Below are 24,143 nucleotides of genomic sequence, written 5' to 3'. Positions count from 1 at the left end.
CACAAAGGGATCCAGCCTGTACCCGAAGGGCAGTTTGGGAAGATGGTGTGATGTCTGAGCTGTGCACAGTGATGGGTGCCACCTGGTCTCTTAATGGCAGGAGGTGACAAGGCATTCTCTGATAACCCTGATAATTAAGGTTTTGGTATTCCCTGTGACGCCTAACAGACAACCTGGAATTAACCCATCTGAGCACCATTTGTTTTTGTCCTCTTGAGAGCAGAGCTGGCCCAGAGCTGTTTGTTGCAGAGTCCCTGCAGCTGCTGAGAGTCTTCTGATGATCTGCAGATGTCTCGAGCCCACTCCAGTCTTCTGGGTGAATCAGGATAATTCCAGACTGGAAATCACTTGGGGTTACTCTCCCTGCTATGTTGACTGATGTTTTGTTACCCCAATACTGATCAGATCTCAAAGCTCTTGCTCTCTTCCCAGTTACTTCATCTTGTTGGATCCAGATCACACAGTGGAGATCAGAGCATCCCAGTGAGATGACGAAAGAGATCACCAGCTCTAAGCATTCACGTAATTAACCTTCCCACCATTCCCCAGAAATATCCTTTTCCATTATACTTGTGACTGAGTCTGAACCTTGCTCCAGATGGCAGTGGGCTGAGGAGAAGAAATTTTGCTGTAGTCAGAGCTCACAGATACACAAAAGAGAGAAATTGTGAAAAATTGCAATGACAAGGTTGTTTGGATATCTTGTGATGTTCTGGCTTTAGAGAAATCCATGCCTAATGTGCCTGCATGGCAAGGTAAACTAAAGACCATATAATTCTATTTAAGCTTAACATAGCAGAGGAAGAAACCCATGAAACCCACATCTCCTGGACTCCTTGTTGTCTGAGAGCATTGAGGCTTACTTTTACACGTGCTGCTTAGTCACTTGATGCTAAAGGATTTAGGATAAAGTCTTTCTGGGATTTTGTTGGTTACTACAGAACTTAGGGCACTGCCTCTGCCTTATTCATACTTTCTTTGAACCATACCATGATCAGGTGCAATTTCAGGGGGACCTGGAGGAGAAATGCCTCCTGATTTCTTGCACCTCCCTGTCCTCCCTTCCTGCACCCCTGTTGCTGTAGAGAACCCACTGCTTGTTCCTCTAGTTGTCGTGAGGCTGAGCTTGAGAGAGAGGAGGCAAACCCTTTCCAGAAGCCAAACTGGAGCTTTATATAGACTTTTTCAGGCAGTGACAGGATGAGAATCTGGTGTATGAAGTGCTGGGGTGAACTGCTTATCTTGGGCAAGGCGTGCACAAGTGGGTAGTGTCTCACTGAGCTGGAGGCTCAGAGGGGAGTAAGAAAGCACCTTCCCACTTGTGGGATGTGGTGTGGCATTGCTCTGTGTTGCGGGATGGGTGTCTCATGGGGGCTGAAATCCTGACCTGGATGACAGACAGGGAGTTGGTAGAGTCTGGACAGACCTGAAACTGTCTCCATACATTTATTTCCCACCTCTTTGCTTCTACTTCATTTTGCATCAGCATTTGTCACCACTTTTTCTCTCTTCTTCTCCCCAAATCCACTCCCCCCCCCGTTCTTAACAATCCTATTTCCAAGCCTAGAGCATGTAGGAGTGCTTGAACTTAGGAAATATATCTTGTTCTGTTCAGTGTGGGACTTCTTCAAAGGTTAGCTGCGTTTCCAAACAGCATCATCTGCAGCAGTGCATTGAGGTTTAGAGCGTTGTATATTAAACATGCAAACAGATACTTTTCCCAATAGCTGCCTCATCTTTCACCAGATATTAATAATGCAGGGAGTTTTAGATCATCTGTCCCTGTCATTGCTGTTGCATATTGATATAGTCACAGTGACTAGCTGTTAGCAAAATGTGTGAAGATATTCCCTGACCTTTTCCCTTCTCCCCCCCAATAAATCCCGTATTTTCCGTGGAGGCAACCAGCACCGTATGCTGGCAGCAGTATTTTGGTAACATCCATACTGTGGACTCTGGATACAATCAAATATAGGCCTCAATACTTTTCAGGACGGTCGCTTTGGTGCAGATCTCTGTGATCCCCTGACTTATTCATAAGATCCTCCTCTTTGCCAAACAGCAATATCTAATTCCCGTTCCTGTCTCTGATCTCTGACTCACATCACTGCAGGGTACAAGTATCCATCACCGGGCACAGCCCTGCCTACAAAGCTGTGGGATGGCAGAGAGGAAACTTGAAGAGGTCTGGGGGGTTTTAGTCTGCCCCATAACCCTGGAGTTGCAGGGGGCCCCCACAGGATGACCCAGATTTTTTAAAGACCGAATTTGTGGAGAAGCGAAGTGGTTTATGTCTCCCTTAACAACTCTCCCCGTTGCAGAGGTAGGAGGGAGTTGTAAGGCAACCCTCTATTTTTGTTCCTGAAATTCAGGCTCACTCGGATACCTGTGGGTGACAGAACTGAGGTGGATAGCACCCTATTGCGCTGCTGTCCGTGTGAGCAGGGCTGGACCTCGTGGCTGTTCACAGGCGTGCAGCCTGTGTTGGGAAATGTGGGTCCTGGGGTGCTTCCTGCAGCTGGCAGGCACAGCCACCGCCTGCCTGCGTGGGCAAACACTGGCAGCTGCTGCTGCAATGCTCCAGTTCCCTTCTCCCTGAAAGCCATAGTGCAGTGCTGCCTCCTTATTCCAAACAAAATATTTGTTAAAGCTCCTCCTTCAGTCTGTTATTTTTTCCGTGTTGACGGCGCTGGCAGGAGGTGGGCTCAGGGTGGATTTTCCCTTGCTGGTGTCAGGCTGGAGCTGAGCCCTGCTTGCATGGGGTGAGCACGAGGAGACTCGTGTCCTCGGGGGGCAGCTGATGAGACAAGTGACCTCGCTGGAGAAATGCACGCTGGCACCCATGGGCAGGGTCATAGCAAGGGTGCTGGGAGCCAGAGCTGGGGTGGGAGTGCTGAGGGGCACCGTGGGGCTTTCTGCAATGCTGAGGACAAGGACTGAGTCTCCTGGAGCAATTCCAGTAGCCCCCAGACTGGTGTAATTAATGAGACATCCCGCTTTATGTAATAATGTGTTTTGTGTGACTCACCCTAATGAACAAAAGCAATTCCATGTGCCTCCTAATGGGACTTCTGGTCTTTATGTCCCCGTGTTTGCTGCGAATTATTTAAGGCATCTGGGGGGATTTGTGAGTAATGAAATCTCTGCTGATTCTGTCTCGCCTTACATGACTCCAACGATCTGGTCAGTAGTTTAAGGTCTGTTTTGGGCTTGTACTTCACCTGCAGATCTGCCAGCTTGCAATTTTCTCCCTGTTCGTGTTCTCTGCTTTCCTTTAGCTCTTGACTGCATTTCCTTTGCCTTCCATCAGCTTAAAAAATAAGATGTGTTCTTCTGTATTACATGTCTGCCTTGGGTTTGCTGAGGCTGGGCCTGTCAGAAAAGGAAGCAAAGCAATTTAGCTCTTAAATTTAAGGATGGTAGCAGTATTCATGGCATGATCTTATTCAGGCAAGTGTGTGCAGTGCGTGCAAGGTGTGCCCAAGTGCTTTCCATAAGTCAGCTCTTGGACCTCACAGACCCTCTCCCTCCCATTGCAGGCAGAGAATGAGGGAAGAAAGCACAGGACTTCTTGGCTTCGATGGTCAAAGGAATAAGCAGATCAAGCATCTTCATGGGTGGAGATTTTGGTAGTCATGTCAGTTTTGTGGTAGGTTGATTTATTTATTTATTTATTTATTTATTAATCTTTCATGTTCACTTTTTCACTCAGTGCCCTGAGGTTGCATTGCACTTTGGACTTTGCAGTTGTGTGAAGACGTTCTTCTAGATGCAGCCTTGGAACAGGGAGCCCAAAGGGGACTTTGGGGAGATTAAAGATTGCTTTGAGAGAGTGAATGAGAGCAGACAGCCGGTATTTCCCAGAGCTAAGAGCTGGTGCAGAGCCTTAGCACTTTGTAACAGCTCTGAATCTGCCACTGCCAATGGCCAAAGGGGATAAAACCGAACATCTGCCAGCTGTGACTTTTGACCGGAGAGGGACGATCCTCCTTATTCCAAGGAATGAAACTGATTTAAAGAACTTCAAGCCCTGCTTTTGCTGGTATTAGAATGACACAGATGTTAGGGTCATGCCTTTATTTTTAGGAGCCTGCTTGAGATTTCAAGCCTACAACAGAGCAGTCGAAAGGGAACCAGTTTCCCTTGAAGGAAATGAGTTAAGAGGCTTTTGTGGAAGCAAAACCGAAGGGGTGAAAGTTGCAGTGAGATACAAGTTGCACTTCCATCGGACACAAGTGCCTCAAGTTCTTGACCTTTTCTCTGATTCAGTGCACATTGCCTAAATCCTAAAGTATCCAACCCATGAAATGTCAGGAAATAGTAGTTTAGGGGACAACATCTTGAATCACCTCTTCTCAGAAAGCAGTGGCTGCTAGAAATGGTTAAGGTAACCAGGTGCAGTGGGATATTTTTATCTTCTCTCCCTGAGTAGGAGGATTTAAGAAGACTTCAAAAAACAGAGCCAATTTTATTTTTAAGCACAATAGTTTAAATAGCTTGGGATTTTTCTACAGCCATTATAGACCAGACCTTTGAAAGATCCAACCCCTTTGTCTCACTTTTAAGGTCCCAAAGGGGACTTTAAAGCAGAAACCAATGGGGTTGGCATGTCAAAGTGGGTGAAGGGGACATATCCTGGATGGCGGTGTGGCATTTGGCAATGGTTATTTATTGCTAGCAGTTAAAGAAACCTGGAAGTGTTTTTAAGTTATAGCAGGAGCCAAATAAGGAAGAGTGGTAAAAGCTGCCCTTCACCTCCATTTCCCCAGCATTGCTGAGCCCCTGATGGCAAGGCTCAGAGGAGTGGCTTCATGGTAGCCTTATTCATACCTCTGTCTGGTCTCACTTTCTCATTCCTTCTCTCTTCAAAAAAAGCCTCAAGAATATGAATGTCTGCATGTATAGTTAAAAAGAATACAAATAGTCATGCTAACAAGACTTGTATGTATTCATGGTGTCCCTTTCCCTACTAGGGAAAAATTCGTTTCTGTAACAGACTGCAAATGCTTTGTCTGGTAGACTGTTGTGCTGTGTGAATTTACAGGTATTCGTTAGAGATGACATGGTCGTGTTCCTGATGAAAGCAATAGAAACGTGTGATAACACATGAAGAAAATCCCCCCCAGACCCATAGACAATAAGAACAGGAATCCACCAAAGCATGACTGCCAATTCTTCCCAAGATGCAAAGTTTAAAAACATTTAGATGGAGGCAGAAACAGTGCAAGCAAATCCATTTCCATGTGCAAAATTTTCTGTTAGTAATTGTAAATTGGACAGTGAGTTGAAATTCTCCCCAGTGGAGAAAGGGAAAGCACAAAGGCTTCTTCCCCTCTAAAATCTTGTTTGTCTCTGTGGTACTTACAGAGCCCTCATTAATGAAGTATTTAAGCATGTTGCAACCTTATTGCAGCCCCTGAGAATAACATTCATTTTACAGACAAATTAAAGCGCAGGAGCTATGTTAACACTTACCTTGGCTCAGCTGTCCTGGGAACAGCAGCCTGCAGTTTTCCCAAACTCACATCTGCTCATCCTCAGTGCCCTTGTGGGCAGGCTGCGCTGCAAACCCCAGTGGCTGTAGTGGAAGGTAGCAAGATCTGCTTAGGATCCTGGGGCCATTTTATTTCCCCAGCCTCAGCCATCTGGTGGCTCTGACAAAGCAGGTATGTGGGGGTCAGGCACGGCCCCGGCAGCCCATCTGCCTTGTAATCAGAGGGTGAGCACCCAAACCCCCTCCAAGTGAAGAGCACAGTCCTTGGGGCTGGCCTCTGGCCACGTCTTGGGGTGGTCCGTCACTTCAGAGCAGATGCAGATTGAAAGTGCAGCTTCTTCAAGGTTATATGGACTGGCTGTGGGCAAATCTGGCTTCAAGTCCTCGAAAGCCCAGCTAAGCAGCAATGTCGTAGGTCCTCGGGTCTGTCTGCCAAACGAGGGGCCCTTTTTCCCTTGCACAAGTCTCCCAGGCACGGGATGCAGGCAGAGCGCAGCTCGGGGGCGATGCTCAGGACACAGCCCTTGGGGAAGAGGAGTGGGTTCCCCAAGGTGAGATTTGGCTCTTCCCAGGCAAGAGCCCCTCAGAGCTGAAGAGGATCAGGGACCTCGCAAGGAGGAGGACACGCTGTGGGGCCTCTGCCCACAGCCCCTGGTCAGGATGTCCCAGGAGGGTTTTTTCCAGTTCTGAATTCCTATAGCTATCTATCCTCTTTTCAGAGAAATCTTTCTTCAGCCCTGAATTGAGCTGTCTGGGGACAATTTTCATCCTCTTTGTGAATGCCCTCTTGCTTCCAATATCGCAGGTGGCTGAATGCTTTGCAGATGAATCGAAGTGGAGGAAGAAAGCCCTAATTAGCTGCTTGCTTTGCCGTTTCAAGTCATGACAAAGAGGGTCTGAAGTTGTGGCTTAAAGGTACTCGGTAAATAAGATAACTAAATACAATGCTTTTTTATCCCCATTAAATGATATGTTAGATGGCTTTGAAGAAAGTCTGAAAAATAACAAGGCAAAGATAGAACAGTAATGTTGGTGACTTCACATGGAAGTCAGGAAATTCCCTGTTTATCCCACAGTGCTTCTCTGGACTGCTTTAAAAGCCAAGAATTAAGAATCATCATTAAATACCATCCATTTTCCATTTCCGGCATATATTTAACAATAAATTGAACATGAATTTTCAGTCCTCAACGTTCACTGAGTATTTCGGTCCTGAGATTTTCTGCCCAGAGGGCTAAGGATAAGACAGTTTGTTCAACAGGCAAGAGATTGTGTAAAATAGGAACCAGTGACTTCAGGCAGAAGTTTTCTTGTGTATTTGAGCATGAAGCTTGTTTACTGTCACTGACTTGAAAACTTTATTTAACTAGTGTGTGCCTCAGTTTCCGTTCTGTGTCGAGGAAATAAATGTTTGTACACCTTTGGTAGTTCACAGAACTAAATAGAAAAAATCAACCAGAAAAAAAATACGGCAAGACAGCTCACCCAGTTGCTGTTGTTTATTTGCCTTAATTTGGTGCCTAGAACTTGCAGAGTTGACACCTCTGAGCAGTCCAGAGGTGGTGTCACTCTACCAAAGGTGGCGTCCTGCTCTGGGGACCTCTGGGGCCCTGGGGGAAGGGACAGCACAGACGGGGCTGCACAACCTGACCAGCTCGACCAACGTCATGGCTGCTGTCGCTGCCTTTCATTCTGGTTCATTTTGATCACGTTCTGTTTTGTGTTGTTTCTTGTTGTTTTGCTTGCCTATTTTCAAAAATTCAGTTCCTGTCCCAGCTAATTCAGAACGAGGAGCGCTGGGGAAGCTTTCTGCAGCCTCTCTAAGCCAGAAGAGAAAGCAGCATCCTGCTTGGGAGGGAAACACAGTCTGGGTGTAGAAACACCTGAATGCTGCAGATGAAGTCCAAATTAAAAAGCTTATTAAGGAGCAGGGGAGAGCTTCCTATAAGGAGAGCAGTGGGAGCCGTCACTGGCAGGATACCCTGTGCTGGCAGGGGAAACAGTGACTTTTGGATGGCTTCTCGTCTCTAACAGGCACTATATTAAATTCACCTAAATTCCACAGCAGCCTTGGGCTATGAAATTAAACAAGTCTGAAGGATGCTGTGGGGAGAGTAAATGAGGAGAGTTCGTGGAACTATTTATTGCTGTAGAATATATGCTTTTTGGAGCATGATTATGAAGAATGTAAAATAAATTATTAGCAGACTAAAAATCAATTTCCTTTCACCTACAGTTATTCTTGGTTGTGGTAATCCCTCCTCTCAATAATTTTAAAATCAAAAATTGGTCCAAAGTTTGCTCTTCACTGGGAATATATGTCTCTACGAGGCATTGGAAATCTTCTTTACTACTTTCCCATAAAGACCAGTTGACAAATATATTAGTCATCATGGGAGTGGGAAAGTATATTTATATTTTTCAGGACATAACAGCAGCTCCCCCCCTTCCTCCAACTTTGGCACTCCTTTTTTTCTGAGCTTTTTGTTGACACCTGGAAGGGAAATAAGAAAACGGGAGGAGCGCGTGGGGCTCCAGCAGCAGAGCTGCACCTGGCTTGGGGATTGGGGCCAGGTTGTGCAACATCGTTTGTGTACAGCTGTTTTTGTGTGTGCCTGTCACAGTTTGCAGACAGAAAGGTATTCTGGGTGGGGGCTCTGAATGCTTCTCCAAAATTATTTTTTATACCCATTGTATGGCTCTTAAGTGTCAGGGAGTAAGGGGATTGAAAATGGCTTTATAGTAATCGAGACTCAGGCCCTACAGCTCACAAGAAATTTGTTAGCAAACTCACCAATGGTGTAATTAGAGGTGTTCAAGTGTTTGTGTATACAGAAAATGCATTTTCTGTAGAAAGATCAATTTTTTCCATGGAAAAAAGTGATTTTAAAGGAAGCGCATGGATGTTTCTGTTTTGTCAAAAAGATTTAAATGGAACACATCATTCCTGACTAGCGGATCCGGATCGACCTATCCCGGCATATTAAGCCAAATCAAAACATGTCATTTTCAGTTAATTCAGTGTTTCTTTGTGTTGGCCAGAGCTGGCTGAGTGCCTGCGGGAACTGGGGTTCAGATGCTCTGTGCTGTCCTCCCGCTGCCCGACAGTGCAGGGGCTCTCGTGCCCTTGGGGTGCAGAGCAGGGCCCCAGGGCGGCTGGGTGGGACAGAAGGACAGACGGCCAACGGACGGAGATGGCATTGAGGTGGAGAGCCCAGGCTGGGCAGGTAAGCTGCTTGGCTGCTGCAACAGTTCAACCAGGCAAAGCAAAATGTTTTGATTTATGTATGTACAAATCTTTCTAAACAAAACACATTAAGGTAATCAGGTTTTCTGATGGATGGGAGCTGGGGTTTGCAATGTTCTCTTACACTTGCCTATGACTCACATTTGATTTACCTTTTCTTTGCACAAAACTCCCTCTCTGCTGCCTCTTGCTGTCTGGTTGTTTGAGCTAGCACTGGATGGACCAGGAGCCACCACTTACCCTTTTTTTTTTTTTTTTTTCAAAAACGGAATCACTTTCAGATTCAGCGTAGCTGAACTTCTCTTTTAATCTCCTAATTTGCAAAGCTTCACATATACATTTCTGTGCCTTTGTTTCTGGGAATAGCTTGGGTTCCTGTCTTGATCTGTATGCTCGCATGGTGTGTGTGATACTGGAAAGCACACCACCTGCACTGCTAATAGTGAGTATCTAACAGAGGCAGAATAAATAGTTCATGTGCATCTTGTAGACTGGGAGAGTCAGATCTACCTCTAAGTCACTCTTCTTTAAGTGAGTAAAATGCTCTCTCTCTCTATGAATTTGCATGAAGACAAACCTGAAACATTGCCATGCCTGAATTAAGTTGACTGAGTCCATCTAATTAAGCAAAGGCTTTTCCTTACAAACATCGTTTGTAAACACCGGTTGCATTCAACTGAAATGTGAAACATCAATTGACTTTAACTCAAGCTTTGCCCTCATTGAGGAGGAATGCTCATAGAGCTGCTCATGGATTTTGGTTTTGTTGAATCAAAAATTTAGCAGGGCGTTAAAGGTGTGAAGGACTGGGATGGCTGGCACCCACTGGGATTACCTAAGGGTGACGCTGACTTCCCTCCCAGGCCCACTGGGTGCTGAGTGCGATTAAAGGAACGCCAAGGAGGGCTGCATGCTATTAATTCTATAGAGGAGATCTCTTGCATTATTCATCAGATGTATACAGCCTATTCTAAGAGCAGAGAAAATAGAGAAGCACCTTTAGATGTATTGTAACATCTGTGAGTACAGCTGGCTCTTTTTCTGTGTGTTCTTCTTATTATGTGCAATTTGTATGTTTTCTTCTCCATCTTCAGAAAAAAAAAAAAAAGAAAAAAAGAAAAAGAAAAGAAAAAAGAAAAAAATCTCTGAAGAGAAGAAACTTGCAAAGCTTGTTATTACCAGGGCAAAACTCCCACTCCTCCTGTAGAGACAGGAACGGCCAAGCTCTCATTCAACCTTGGCTGTAATACCTGCTATCATTTGTCAGCCTTCACGTAATCAGGTAATTTACTATAATTCCTCCACTTTCAATCAAGCCTGGTAAGCAGACGGCAGAATTCAAGCCTGTAGGTTTTGTCAGATGCCGCAGCCCGGCTCCAGCCCTGGTACCATCCCTGCCCTTACGGCAGAGCCCAGCTCTGCTTACACCATAGCTGAGGGGCCTGGGCCAGGCAGCCCCACCTGGATGGAAATGACATTAGGCACCTTATTCCTTAAATTGCAGGAGCAAAAAATTGACAGTGTCTCCAGCACCAAATAAATACTTTCTGAGAAGCGTGTGTGAGCCATTGCTGTTTCACAGCCACAGTGCTGCCATGCGGCATCTCAGCAATGGGGAGCAGGTACATGGGGATGAAGGAGAACAGACATTGCGATTTTGTATGGGATCCAATCTGTGAAAGGTTTGGCCAGAAAATGCAATGCCCAGTGTCTCTTTTCTCCTGTCTCTGAGTAGCAGCACCAACCTTCCCCACTGAAGATGTGAAGCCTAATGCACAAATGTCCATGAAATGTTCAGATGAAAAATAGTGAGCAAATCTGAAATGTTTATTATCATTATGCAAGATTTTAGCAGCCCTTCCCAGGCGGCTACTCCAGAAATAATGTTTGGCTTTTGAAACTGGAAGGCCTTGTGTGCACTGCCTGTATGCAGAGGGAAGGCGGACCAGCTTCTCCCGGGAAGCTTGAGTCCACCAGCATCCTCTGGGATGTGCCGTGAGGGCTGCATCTCCATGAAACATAAGCTCTCCTTCCAGGTTTACCAGGCAGCAGCACATTTGTGTATGTTTTTGCCCAAACTGCTGAGGGCTTCCATCAGACAGAAGCAATGTCGGATCAGATGGACTCGCTGCTTTAGGACTTCTTTATTAAGAGCTGCTTAAAGATGTGTAATCCTTTCATGCCTACTCCCAGAGGAGGGCTGGAAGCGGGTGCTTGGCTTGTTGCATTAGCATCACTTTTCTGTTTCAGAATTGCTAAGCACCCCAAGAAACAATGGGAGAGCTACCTGGAAAACCTAGGCACATCGATGCAGCACAAACATCACTGACAACCTGGGAGGCTTGCACCATGCTTGGGATGAACGCACGGTGTGTGGCACTCGTCTGTCGCTCCTCGCAGCTGCTCGAGGACTTCTCCTGTTGAGAACTGCCAGTGCTGCCGCAGCACCGTGGCTCTGGGGTCTGCTGAGCACCAAAGCCTGCTTAGAAGGGCTGAAAGGGCCTCCTGGGAGAACTCATAACTCCAGCACTGGTGTTTTGGAGTGACTGGAGCACTGTAAGTGAAGAGCAAGAGGTGCACGGGGGCACGGTGACCCAGATGCCTGGCTGAATTGTGGCAGAACTGTGTTCTGCACACATGGGTGCTGAGCTTGGGAGCTCTGCAGAGCTTTACCAGGCTGTTGGAAACGTTAACCAGGGGCAGAGAGAGACGTATTTTGTCTGGTGGGAAAAATGAGAGAAACAGAGAGGGAGACGAGCACATTTCTGTGTTGCTTTTGTTGCACGTGTTCATGTTCTGATGGATGGTCCTTCTGCTCCCTGGTGCCCGTGGTGCCCATGGTCCTGATGTGCATGGTTTGGGGGCTGGCAATGACCAGAGGCTTGCTCTAACACCCCTTTCCCCTCCCTCCTTAAGCCGTGGAGATGAAAGATGACTCCTCAGCTCTGATAGCCATTGTGTCCTTCTGCAGGTTCATCAGGTGCGACAGGGACTCAAGCTTGTCTGAGCCTTGATGATAAGCTCTCCTTGTTAAAAGCCATTATATTCGCTACTAGCTGAGTATAATTCTGACTGACTACTGCAGTTCTCCTCTGCATGTAATTGAATTCATATTCATCATAAAGCAATGAAAAATAAATTGTGTGTGTGTTTTTTCCCCCTCATAAAGCAAGGCATGCCGCTGGCTCTGCCTTCTCTGTAATCTTCCCCTTTGCAACATATTGTAATAGAATTCATGGGAACAGAACAGTCGAAATAGATTGAGCTTTTTTGACCCACCTAGCAGAAAAAGAGCTTTATTTCAATGCTGAGGAGGAATTGATTAATTCAGTTGGCTTCGGGGAAAAGCTAAAACCTTAGTTTAAGATGCTTCAACACCAAAGAACAGAGCTTGCTCAGTTGCAGGCTGAGGTGGTGTGGCAGAGGCCCTGTGCCACCAATTAGTTGGTTTGAGTCTGAGGTCTTAAAGGCTTAATGTGTTTCCACACAAAGTCTCCCAGTTCAAGCCTCTGTACTTTGTGTACTTCCAGCAGATGAAATATTCCAGTTCAAAAGAACTTCCCAGTCCTGCGTGTGGTACCGTTGTGACCAGTTCAAGGAACCCATCGTCCCAGAGTCCTGGTGGTCCCTTGTGCTGCTCTGCTGGATGGACATCTTCCTCTGAAAGCAGCTCTCTAAGTTCTTTATAAAACCCTCTCACCTGGGCATCCCACAAATGACAGCAAGTTGGTGGGGAGCTAGCCAGCTGAGGCTGTTGCCTCCTCCCCACCTTTGTTTAACCTTTTGTTTTGTTTCTCTGTCTGTGATAGGATCCAGAAACCAGGATCTGATGGTGCCTGTGAGCTGGGCTGCTACTGCACTGTAGAAGTCCATCAGAAATGCTCTGACAGGAAGAAAATATGTTTTCTGCAGCCCCTGGCTCCCTGCCAGCTGTGGGATAGCTGCTTCAGACACAGACTAGCCCAGACAGTCCTAATACATCATAATATTAGTGAGTTTTGTTCAACAAAGGGTTCAAATGTCTTTCCAGTTAATTATTAATTTCATTACAGCAAAATCATTAATTACATTTTAATACTGAAAGACGATTATTCTGCAAATTGTGAAGCGAACATTAGGAAAAGGAATAAAGAGGAACTCACTGGTGGTGAGTCCTGAGAGCTATGTGAGTGCTCTTTGGGAGCTGCAGAGGCTGTGGTCCTCTGCAAGGCTCCCACTTCTTTGCTGGTCCTTTCTCCACTGCCTCCTCCCAGCACTTAAGCTGACAAACACGTAGGATGTGGGTGCCAAGCAGGGCAGATGTGTGAGCAACTGCCCTGCGTAGGACATAGTTTCCATCCTAAATCAGTGCTATTGCACCCCAGGAATTCCCCATCCTTCCTTAACCTCACTCAGGTTGGCTGACCTCCCAGAAAGCCCTTCTCTCTTGCAGTGAAACCTCCTCGAAGCAATGCTAAGAAAATGTAGGGCAGGATTTAGTCTGTGGGCTCCTGAGGAAGACCTCTGCCTCAGATGAAATCTGGACCCATGGCTGAGGAGCAACATCTTCCTCTCCCACCACTAGGAATGAAGGTACGTGGCCATACGATGGGGTGAGGAGGGTTAATTCTTGACTACACTGCAAGACAATACTAGCAGCACCCTCCTCTGGGGACCAGGCCTGGGTCACCTTTGCTCTGGGCGGTTTGCACTGGTGGCTGTGTCATACCCAAGGGAAGAGCTGAGGCTGTGATGATCTAATTACAGTCAACAATTGTTAAAATAATTAATCTGTTTTCTGCCTTATGAGGGAAGTCATGAATTAAAACCTGCAAAAGGGAAATCTGATGCATGATACGGTAACCCTAGTGGGCATTCGACACTCTTCTCTAAATTAGAAGTCTATTTTGAAGGCTGTTCCTTGGAGTATCATATTCTGCATAAATACTCTCTCTGTTTTCACCCTTATAGCTTTGATATTTTCTATAGCTCAGTAAACATTTGCCACAGCAGGTAGGAATTACCACGCTGGATCAGAGAAGTGGTTTCCTCAGGTCAGAAACCCATCCCTGCTGGTGGCCAGCAGCTTTGAGAGGGGGCAAGAGGAAACTGCAGAGGAAGAGGTGCCAGAGAGAAAGATGATGCCAATGTGCGCGTTAAGTATCAGTTAATAGCTGTCATCTTAGAGGGTTTCTTACACAGTTCTTTCAGAGCATGTCCTTTGAAAATGTCATTTATTCCTCAGTTTTACTGAAGGGGAAACTGAGGAGTAAAGAGGTAAAATAACTCCTCTGAGATTATCCAGTCTGTGAAAGACAGTGGGGAAGAGAACCCAGACCTCCTGTGTCCCTTTCCAGTATTTCATCTGTTAGATGTTACTATCTCCTGATTCCTGTGGGTTTTGTTCATATGCAGGTCCTTCTAAAGCCATACTTCTGCTTTTTTTTTTTTTTTTTTTAACAAATACTGCTATTTTTTTTTCTATACAGCTTTTGAGACAGCATGATCAAAACCGAATGCAGTGCTCAAGTGAGATCATGTCGTTGGTTTATACAACCGCACATTGATATGGGCATCCAGATGCTTTGCTTGCTTTGATTCCTTTGAGTTGTCTCATGCTGGTGCACAGTATTTTTTCCAATGGCTTACAATTAATTTAGACCCCAGCAGGAGGTCCTGATTCTTTTCAAGAAATGTTGGGAAAAAAAAAAAAAAAAGGAAAATTCATTCAAGTAATGGCTGTGTCTAACTGACAATGGCTGTGTTCTGACAATGGAAGTGAACAATCTCAGCTTCCTCTCAAAAAAAGAAAGCAAAGACAGATATTTCAACTTCTGATAACTTCAAAAAGGGTGATCAAGAATGCACACAGATGCATACAAATTGCTTATAATAATATAAGCATAATAGATAATTGCTTATAATGTGATTTTTAAAAATGATTTCCTTTTTTTTTTTTTTTTTTAAATCTCATTTGCCTCACCTGTCAATGAGACTGGATGGATAGGGTCTTCTTTCCAGGGTGCTTCAACTGTGCCTACCCACAGGCTTTAAGCTAATGCCCAGATTTGTCCAGACCTGCTGATGTCCTTAAAGCACTCTCCAGATCCATCTGGGCTTGAAAAGGTCTTGTTTGAACTCTGGTGAGGGGTTTCTTTTGAAGACTGATGGACAGAGATGCAGAAGGTGGCCCTGCAGAGTCCCTGTCACAGCTACTGATATAGAGGAACAAGGTTTGCCAAAGGGAGCTGCTGGCAGTGGCCACCAGCAGGACATGGACAACTGAGGTCTTCAGCAGAGCAAATTCAGAGCAAGGTTGCAAGGCAGAAGGCAGGTTCATCGAGGGCAGCTCACTCTGGTTATGGAGATATTTACGGGGATGTTTAAGCTCTGCAACAGAAGGGGTGCAAAGTCTGCTTGTGCAAGGGCACCCATGTTAATAGTTCAACTGACAGGAGTGGGGATGTTACAGCAAAAGGAGGCTTCAGGGGGACTTTTGTCTGGAGAGAAGGCAGAAACTACTCCTCCCCTAGCCACAGTGGGATTTCTGTATGGCCTCAGTACATCTTGTGCTTCTACTCGTCTGTGAAAACTGGCTTATGCTGAGGATACTGAGGTGTTCGTGGATGTATATGTTATGTTAGTTCACCAGAAGGCTGGTCAGGAAATGAGAAGGAGACTGGGAAAGGATTTAGGAGGCAGCCAACTCTGAAATGTTGCAAGGGTTGTGGAGGGCCCGCATGCTTGCTGGTGCACCAGGTCTCTGCCCAGAGCTTGGTGTCAAGTGCTGTGTGGCCACCTATCCCTCACACATGTCAAATGGGGTTCTTCCAGGCCAGAGAAGAGGGTTCAGATGCCACCATGTGTAACTCAGAGGAGCAATTTAAAATCAAATGTATTTGCAGGGTGAGTGTGTAATCTTATGGTTTGGTCAGTGCTCAGGTGGTCATATTTTTATTTTATTTTATTTTATTTATTTTTTTCAATAGCCCTCTATTCTCCCTAGCAAATGGGCACTTCCAGCACTGCTGCAAACCAGTGACTGACTGGATGGAGAATCCAGTGACTGAGCTGGAAAAAAGAAGCAGGAGCCCTAAGGCCCAGCTCCTGCAGATCATGGCAGGAGAGGGAATTACACAAAGTCCTCTCTGACCTTCCAAAGTTTGGTTCAGTTTGATGTTTAGGAGGTAGTGACAGAGTACCTGGGATTTCCCCTGAAGCCACGAGATGGGTTAACCACAACAAATAGACAAATAGCCAACCTGATGCTCCTGTCCTAACTCACAGGACGTGTATCCTCATCGGGGACAGCAGCAGGGAGACAGCCAGCAATCCTCCTCCGAACCGCAGCGCTGTTCAGGAAGAAAACCAGCACTTATCCTCAGACGCTTAAACTGATTGCATCCATGCTCCGCCTGGTCAGCCTCTGAATACCACTTCCCCTCGCCTGAGTCATTTAATCACCGCTGCCAATCAGCACCATTGAACAGAGCAACAATACGTCTCAAAGCTCAATCACCTTCATAATCGTCTCACTGTCAGCACATGTGAGGGCAGAATTACCGACAGATGAGATGCAGGGTGTTTTTGTAATTGACATGTTCCCTCGGGTGTGTGTGTGTCTCGTGAGGACATGTGGCTGCGTGCACATACACGGGTGTGTATGCTGTGGTTTTAAATGTAGGTGTTGGGAGCAGCATGCCTTCAGAAAGGGAATTATGCATTTAAACAGAATTTGCAGCTTCTTAACTGGTCAATCCATTGAGAAATACATAGAAACAGCAGTGGTGTGGCGAGGCTGACGGTGACTCTGGGCAATATTTAAATATTAAGTGGGTCCATGTGGAGATGAGTCCACGAGAGACGATATGCTGGAAGGTCTGCGTTGTCATCGCGTGGTGCAAGCTGCTCGTGTTTCTCTTTTTAAATTCAGCAACTTTATCTGGAAATTACCTCGTGGTGAGGGGGACTGAAGTCTGGAGAACCTGGAGAACCATCTGGTCAGTCACCGGACAGTCCCTTCCTGCCCGCGTGGATGCTCCAGGGAGGCTGGGCAATCTCCCTGCCCACTGCCCCATCTGTCACCCTTTCCTTCCCAGCAGAATGGATCCCTGAAGGCCTGCAATTCCTGTAGAAACTTCCAATTTCAAGAGATGGTGATTTTCCTGCAAAGAACCATTTCAACTGAAAAATTTCCAGCACTAATAGCTATCCCTTCCTTATTCTTCTTCAGCTTTCTCTCTGCTTCATCCCTCCTGACAAGCAGCAGCCAGAGATAAACCTTCTTCACCTTTGTGCCCTGGAGCAGCCTGTCTAGCACCCTTCACAAGTCCCACCTTTGCTTTCCAGGAAAGTCCAACGCAATGTCACCCGCTAGCTGAGATGTGACAACAGGCATCCGGCCCCGCAGCACTTGTGCTGAATGGCATCGCTGGGATCATTAGCTTTTGACCCACTACATAGTGCAAGGCTGGTGGTATAAAATACTCTGTTGCGATTCATCACCCGCAAGTCTAGGTACTAATTATAATCCGCCTCTTACGTATTCCAGTAGCCTATAATTTTAATCCCAAACATTTGTGTGTGTAATGAGGCAATGCTTTTATGGTTTATATCCTGGTGTAAGCCTGTGATTTGTATCATGCTGGAAATACAAAATCAAATAAGAGGGAATAAAAATAAAACAACGGCAAACTTTTGCCCTTTGAATTTGACATATAAAAAGTGTTGTGATGACTTTAAAGTTTGCAGTGAAAACTAGTGAATGTGCATGTCTCCACGGCTGCGTTTCTGGTTTTATACATTTATATAAAGGTAACATTCAAAGCCCAGGCTTTCTTCCCTGATGCTCAACAAAGCAAATCTTGATATCCATTGACCCAGGGGAATGCTGTGAGCAGGATCAAATTGGAGTCATTTCTGCCGTTGACTTACCAAGACAGAATGCGAGCACAAGTGCCTGCATGCAGACCTGCCTCCGGCTGGCTGTCCCAGAGGCTCCCAGCAAAAACTTGGCTGTCACATCTGGAAACTTTGGGGCTGCCACACAGCCAGTGCTGGGACCAAGACCGAGGGATGTGGAGTTACTTGCTGCATACATAATTTTCAGGGTACAGATGCTGCTCCTGTTCTGTCATTGCCACCTCTAACAATGCAATTCCTCCAGTACCCGTGATAGGGCCTGATGGCCACGTGAGCTGATGGACTGTGGGACACATGGGCAGAAGGCTGAAGTGGTGGGAACTGTCAGGAAATGTGCTCTTATTTAATCTGTACCAAATCAGAAAAATTCCCCCGCAGGGTGGAAGATCATCATGAAGGATCTGGGGGGTTCTGGGCACCTTTCCAGTGAGGAATGGTGACATATCTGGAAAGGGGGGGGGTCTGTCCGGGAGCTGGATGCCACGGCAAGAAAGGGAAATGAGATGAGGAAGACCAGTGAGCACAAGTGCAAAACCCTGTGAACTATATCCTAAAATTTCATGCGCTACAACCTACATGGACACACTGGATGAGCTGTGAGCCTTAGGAATGGCTTTTGCGGGAGGCTGGTGCCGTGGGTCCTGCTGCAGCATTGCAGACTGGACTGGTGCAAATTGCCTCAGCCCCTGCTCACTGCCTTCCCTCAGCTGGGGCTTGAGCTGAGCCAGCCCCAGTGCCAGCAGAGCTGCCCCTAGTCTCGTGGTGGCACATGCTGGGAGGTCAGCAGTGTGGGACCAAGGCTTGACGTTCTGCAGCAAGGAGCCAAGGGCTTGAAGTGCTGGGCTGTGCTCTTCTGATGGCTTTTTTAGGTTTGGGGGAAAATCCATGGTGCGTTGAACAACCCATCAGTTTAACAGGCAAGTAATCTGAACAAGTATGTGGCAAAGGAGGGGAGTATGCTTTGTTGGTTTAATGTTTTTCCTAAAGAATATATTTGATGAAAAGCTGAGTTAACGAGAGAGGCAGCAGGCAGGAAACAAGAAAAAACAGTGGGATTTGAGCAGTGGATGAAGAAACCAGCTTTTCTTTGAGAGTGATACTGAGAAGGAAAAGAGAAAGTACTGAGCTAGAAACAATCAAGGTTATATGTTTTAAAATAGCAGCAAAAGCAATAAACTATTCCTTTTGGCTGCTTCTTCAAGCAAACCACTTTGGATGGAGGCTTTTCCATGTAATGAAAATTATATGATTTCATCTTGTAGATTGAAGTGGTGCAATAATCACGTAGGGAGTATTTTGGTGTGTTGCATGGGTCATTGAAAAACTGCCTGGCAAATTGGATCACGAGCAATAGGGAACATTCCTGCCACAGCAGGAAAATGCTCTGGATATAGCAAGTGACCAAAGGGTTTTGAAAAATCCTACTGCACGTAGTAATTGTTTCTACTTACATTCACAGAAATATCTATTTTATTTTCTCTCTCTGACTTGTTGTTGTTATTTTTTTTTTAATAATAGCCTTTCCTTCGCATTCAATAACCCTTCTTATACCTTCATTTTCCTTCTATATTAAGACCTGATGATCCATTAAGGCAAATCCTATATTTTGAATTGCATCTAAATTGATACTGGAACATGGACTGCCTGCCTCAAAACCACTTCTATTCTCTTCTGCTTCAGATTAGATGGATTTTCTTTCTGAAAACAAATGAGAAATTTGATTATATGTGTCATTCAAACTGCAATTCCATCTTATTAAACAGTTCCAGGCAGTTGGTGCTGGGAACATTGTAATAAGGACTCCAGCATCTGAGACTGTTTGGCTGAATCTGTTGGCCAATTCCATGCACTTAGTCAGGAAATTTTGGCTGCGGCTAAGTGTGCAAACTGAAAGGCATATGAAACAATGAAAATACGTGTTTTATTATGTCACTAATATTTAAAGTGCTTTAGGGTGGCAGCTGTTCATTTCTGCACATTCCAATGCCTTAAGGAGAATTATTCTCCAGACTTATTTTTGTCAGTGTGTGCCTTGGTGTTGCAACACCATTCGTCTTCCCTCTCTAACATCCCAGATGTCCCTGAAGTCACTGAGAGAAGAAACCACACATGAGACAAATGCTGGTTGAGACTAAAAGATTGTTCAAGTGTGCATTAATCTTTTTTCTTTTCCCAAACAGGTGCCAATTCATCAGCCCAGATCCAAGGAAGGATGTGGGCTCTGCATTCTTTGTTTCTAGGCATTAGACCTTCCAGAGAGACCCAGAGTGCTGGGAAGGTGCCTGGCTCCGTACAGCACCTGAGGAAGGTGAGTCCCCACCTCCGACAGGAAGACCTGCATTTGTCCATGGAAGGCCCACAACCTGCAGTGCTTTCTGAAGGAAGGTGCTTCCAATTCTTTCCTTAAAGTAATATAAATCTGTCTTTTCTTAATTCACATATAAATGCACATCTCCAGCCACTCCACAGATTTCCATGGAGCAGCCTGGGCTGCAGCTTGAGTTCGTGCTAAACCAAGGTTTTTGTGCAGAGAGGGCCGAGATTAATGGAGGTGGAAGGTGAATGCGAGCAAAACGGCAGTATAATGTGACTGTGGGTTTGTGGAGGTCAGATTAAAAAAAAGTAGTACAGGTTATTTTGGTTAGCACAGGTCTCACTCAGGTGAGAGCTGCCTATACACACCTGCTGTGCAAGCAAGACAAATTTCCCCTGCCTTTTGGTTAGTTGATCCAGCTGGGTGGAAGGTAGATTGCTGCTCTAAGGGATGGGGGTTGCTTTTGTTTCTTTTTGTTTGTTTGTTGTTTATTCTGTGTTTTTTTTTTTTTTTTTTTTTTTTTTTCCAGAGGCTAATCACTACTGAATGCAAAATGCAACAGCTGCTGCTGCTGAAAGCCACCAAGGGACCAGTGCAAAGGGGATGTGTGATGAAGCTACGCACTCCATCCTGGTTCAGGGGTTGGTTGAGTTAAGGAGACTGCAGTCACCAGAGGCACAAAACCAACAGTCTCAGCACTTTTGTGGTTTCTTCCTGTAATCTTTGCAACAGCTTCCAGCTTAGACCTAAGGTGTTGGTTTTCTCTTCCTCTCAGCTTCGCCTAAAGCCCCGTGCAGAAGTACTTTCCTCCAGAGCAGGCTGGAAAGCCTCAAATGGTGATTAACCAAAGGTGCCCACTGCAGAAAGTAGGCTAGAAAAACCTGCTCTGCAAATTGCTCCAACTCTCTCCACCCTAGGCAAAGAGTAGTTTTTAGGAACCTTTCTTGTGGTTTGAGTAAAATCCCATTAAAAGGCCACCAGGGGGGGTAGCTTCCACTGCTGCACAGAAGACCCAGAGAGCTGGTGCCAGCATGGCACACATTACTGTTATTATTTATAGTACTCTACCTATACTTATGTAAGTGGTGCTAATTAGTAGATGGAATTAGCCAACTGCTCTCGGCAGCATAATTGTAAATAATTTCCTAACGTTTCACTCACTGAGTAATGAGTTTCTCCTGGAAACACAAAAGATGAACTAATGATAATCTGGCAGTTTCCAGCAAGATGACAAACATTAATTATATGGGATTAGGATGTGATCCTCCAATTTAAGTCAGTTTGGCATTTCTAGGCAGAGTTGGATCTAAGAACTTTAGTGGACTTGCTTGTCTGCAACATTTTATGTTGTTTTATTTTTCTTTTTCCTAATTTTAAGCTGCCTTTTAGCTTTATGTTTTACCCATATATCCAGCCACCACCAACTGCTTTGTGGGCAGAACTGCCAGGCCAGGCTTTCTGACAAGATAGTCATATAATTATGCATGAAAAATATGTACAGTGTCAGGCTAATTTGCGTTTAAAAATGACTGTGCCAACAGACTGGCCCACTGACCATTCGGGGCTGGAGCTGGGCTCTTGGTGCCTTTATGATTAGGCAGATACGGGATGCTTAAACGTGGGGCATGCAAAGTACTCAGGTCAGCTCCAGAAGAGTGGTGCCTGTAATACTGGGACACAAAATATTCACTGACCAAGGCCATGTCAGCAAACGGGACCTTTGATGCTTTTCAAGGGGCTCTGCTAACTGCTGAATGTCCTTGGAAACTTCCTTTGAGCTAATGTGTGAACTCTGGAGCGAAGGTGGAATCCTAATCGCAGGGACAAGCTTCATCTACTGATGCAGCCTTACTTCTTCCGGATCCAGCAAGGTTTTTCACACAAAACGCTGACCAAATCCATCTTTCCATCTACATCTACAGAGATGTCGATATGAAACTGGGAGTAAGGATGCAGACTCAAGCTAAAGAAGTTCATTTTAAAATTTCTGAGTTCCACTCATCCTTATGTATTCTGAATAAGATGCAGGGCAATTGCAGTTTCCACATTTGTGGAAAATGGAATTTGGTATATGGTAATCTTACTGTTTTCCTCATATTCACTAGTTTTCTATAAATAATAAAAATGCATGATAATCACCACTGGAATTGTTCACTAAAATGAGAAAGGAGACTTTATTCATTAAAATAAAAAGAAGGATATTCATAGACATTGGCTGGAATGAAATCCCCAAGCACCGGGATATTCAGAAGCAGTGTTTGGTTTCTGAGCTTGTGCAAACAGCCAGTTTCTATTCCTGCTGCCGCTGTTTGCCACTATGCCATCTTGGCCCTGTAACAATGTCTTTTAATTTCTCCTTCTGTGCCCTGGGGATAACAACCTGGTGCCATTTACACAGCTCTCCACCTCCCTTTCCAGGTCCCAGGGTGGTGAGCAGGGATGTGTGATGCTCAGTAATTGCTGCTTCACTGCCGGTGGTTGCAGGCCTGAGCCGCCTGCTTGCTCCTAATCCAACACCTGGGCTGCCGCTGCTTAACCATTTGCTTTCAGGTCCCACCAAGGCACTGTGGAACTGATGGTTGTTAAAATTGTGTGGATCTTAAGCCTTCCTCCCAGACCTCTTCCAGTGCTGCACTGGCTGTGCCCAGGTGGCCAAGAAGGCCCACAGCACCCTGGCTTGTGTCAGGAATAGTGTAGCCAGCAGGAGCAGGGAGGTGATCGTCCCCCTGTACTCTGCTCTGGTGAGGCTGCACCTTGAGTGCTGTGTTTCAGTTTGGACCCCTCACTACAAGAAGGACATCGAGGCCCTGGCCCATCGAGGTCCAGAGAAGGGCTACGAAGCTGGTGAGGGGCCTGGAGCACAAGTCCTGTGAGAAGCGGCTGAGGGAGCTGGGGGTGTTTGGTCTGGAGAAGAGGCGGCTCAGGGGAGAGCTTATTGCTCTCTGCAACTACCTGAAAGGAAGGTGTGGGGAGCTGGGGGTCAGCCTCTTCTCGCAGGTAACCAGAGATAGGACTAGAGGCAATGGCCTCAAGTTGCACCAGGGGAGGTTCAGGTTGGAAATGAGGAGGCATTTCTTCTCAGAAAGAGCGGTCAGGCATTGGGACGGGTTGCCCAGGGAGGTGGTGGAGTCACCGTCCCTGGGGGTGTTCAAGGAAAGGTTGGACGTGATGCTTAGGGACATGGCTTAGTGGGTGACATTGGTAGTAGGGGGATGGTCGGACCAGATGATCTTGGAGGTCTTTTCCAAACTTAGTGATTCTATGATTTGGCATGATTCGGTTATATGCTAGAGGTCAATGATCAAAGTTTCCAAAGTACTTTGGTGCCCAAGTCCTATTGATTTAAAAGGGAATTAATGGCTTAAATGGTTTTGAAGATGTGCCCCTTGGGACCTGTCTGCACAGATACGTCTGCAGGCTCAGCCTTAATTACCAAATTCAGCCACCAGTGTCTAAACTAGGGAGCAGCGAGGTGTACCATCTCACACCGTGAAAAAGAAGGCCCCAACCCAGCCTCAGGAGCTGAGGTTTTCAATTCAAGAGCTGTTATTCACATATATCAGTTATATTCACATCTGTTGCCTGAAAGCCATTTGGACCTTTATATTTCCCTTTGTAGCAGGTGGAGTCCAACAACACTGGGTCTGCTCTGGTGTTCACAGCTGCTGCCAGCTGCGTGGTCTCACCTGGTGCCGCAGGATGCTGAGCTCTGGCACTGCACCAGCCAGCTTCCCACACCTGCCATGTGCTCCATGATCTCCATCCACACAAATAAATAATGGTATTAACTTCCCTTCTTGTGACTTTTCAATCAGTAGAAACATCTCTCACCTCAATTCACCTAAGTAAGTGTCAGGAGTTGATCTTTGGGCTGAAATTGGTATCTGAAGTATGAATGTGTGAAAAAGCTTTACTGATAGATTTTGTTATTTATTGGCAAGTAGAACACAAGCTGCCAGAGAGCTGGTTCAGCTGGAGGTTACTTAATCTCTTCTTTGTTTTTGTTGTTATTGTTTAAATGTAATAATTAGATATTGAGTTAATTTGTTTACTATGCTAGCCTCAGTCACATCCCTCCTTTGGGGCCAATCTTTTCTGACCCCTTAAAGTTGCTAATAAAAGCAATCTTTAAATTTACCTCTATCTTTCAGTCTCCATCCACTCCTCAGCCCTCCTCTGCACGGGGC

The 24,143-nt window shown here is 45.8% G+C and overlaps 1 long non-coding RNA gene across 2 annotated transcripts; it reads left to right on the top strand.

Moving 5' to 3' along the window:
• The first annotated feature begins 7,602 nt into the window (after window positions 1-7,602).
• On the top strand, window positions 7,603-23,500 carry LOC125180192 (uncharacterized). 2 transcript variants are annotated; one of them, XR_010825344.1, is made up of 5 exons: window positions 7,603-10,023; window positions 12,551-12,732; window positions 13,174-13,313; window positions 19,823-19,950; window positions 20,486-23,500. It is a non-coding gene; the product is annotated as an uncharacterized lncRNA (long non-coding RNA). The 2 variants fall into 2 exon arrangements; XR_007158567.2 differs by having other exon boundaries at window positions 7,603-12,732.
• Window positions 23,501-24,143: the final 643 nt, after the last annotated feature.

Source organism: Anser cygnoides, chromosome 16, assembly GCF_040182565.1.
Source record: "Anser cygnoides isolate HZ-2024a breed goose chromosome 16, Taihu_goose_T2T_genome, whole genome shotgun sequence".
Classification (NCBI taxonomy): domain Eukaryota; kingdom Metazoa; phylum Chordata; class Aves; order Anseriformes; family Anatidae; genus Anser; species Anser cygnoides.
The sequence above is the reverse complement of the archived record's forward strand: the minus strand, read 5'-3'. Positions and strand labels throughout refer to the sequence as shown.